Below are 1,104 nucleotides of genomic sequence, written 5' to 3'. Positions count from 1 at the left end.
GGAATAACAAATGCAGGAAGCTCGATTTCCTCTTGGACTGAAGGAGAGTAGACAAGGAAGGAATTAAGAACTTGGAAGAAGTATCCCTTTCCTCACCCCTGCTTAGATTCAGACCTTGTTGCAGAGGGTGTGGCTGCTTTGTGAACACACAGCCTGCCAGTGGAGAAGAAACTTGCCAGAGGCTGTGTGCCGGGGAGAGATTTCCATAGCAGCAGTCTCCTGGATGGCTGGAAAACTCATTAGAGGGTGCAAATGGGCCATAGCTGGTCTACAGAATCTGCCTGTTAAGTAGCAAACGAACTCAGGTGCCAATGGGCCAGAGCTGGTCCAGGAAGTGGTCTATTGGGTTTGTAGAGAATCTGTTGGAGAATAAGTACCACTAGGCCTTCTAAACATTATTGACAGCTGTGAAGATAAAATACACCAGAACCAGGAAGAGAAACTTCTTGCAATGGCCTTGCAGTGACACCTCCCCACCTGCCCCAGCATCCTTTGAAGACAAAATCTAACAGTACCAAGTGTTCAGGGTCTAACTTTAGTGTCACAAAACAGGGCAAAAGGGGTACATTTAGAGCTAAGAAGCAATAAACTGGTATATAGACATTATGCATTTTCTGTTGTGGAATGCTGGATTGTGTTGGATTCCTTTATAGAATATTGGAATTTGTTCTGGCATGCAGCTACTTATGATCCTTTCAAGGCCTAATTTTAAACTTAGTTATTGTAGGTTCAAAGTAGAGCTACTTTAGTGCCACTACTAAATTGTGACCCTTCTAAGGACTCTATCCAATGTCCCATGTGTTGTGAGGTGTCACCACTCTGGATGGTGGGAACGTGAACAATTCCCCTCTCTGTGTGGACTCTTGGACTTGTTTAGTCTGCTACGTTCCAGTGGTTCTTTCCTGACCACATAGAATTTCACCCTATGATGTGTAGATCAGAACTCAGTCAAAGGCTCAAAGGGGCCCTCCTCTGTAGTTCAGAGATACCTCTCTCTCTGTCTCTCTGTCTCTGTCTCTCTGTCTGTCTCTGTCTCTCTCTGTCTCTCTGTCTCTCTGTCCTCTGTCTGTCTCTCTCTCTCTCTGCATGTCCCATTTCTCTGGT

This window comes from Rhinolophus sinicus, chromosome 14 (genome assembly GCF_057876585.1).
Source record: "Rhinolophus sinicus isolate RSI-liver-muscle chromosome 14, RSI-T2T, whole genome shotgun sequence".
Classification (NCBI taxonomy): Eukaryota; Metazoa; Chordata; class Mammalia; order Chiroptera; family Rhinolophidae; genus Rhinolophus; species Rhinolophus sinicus.
This window is presented reverse-complemented; position numbering follows the sequence as displayed.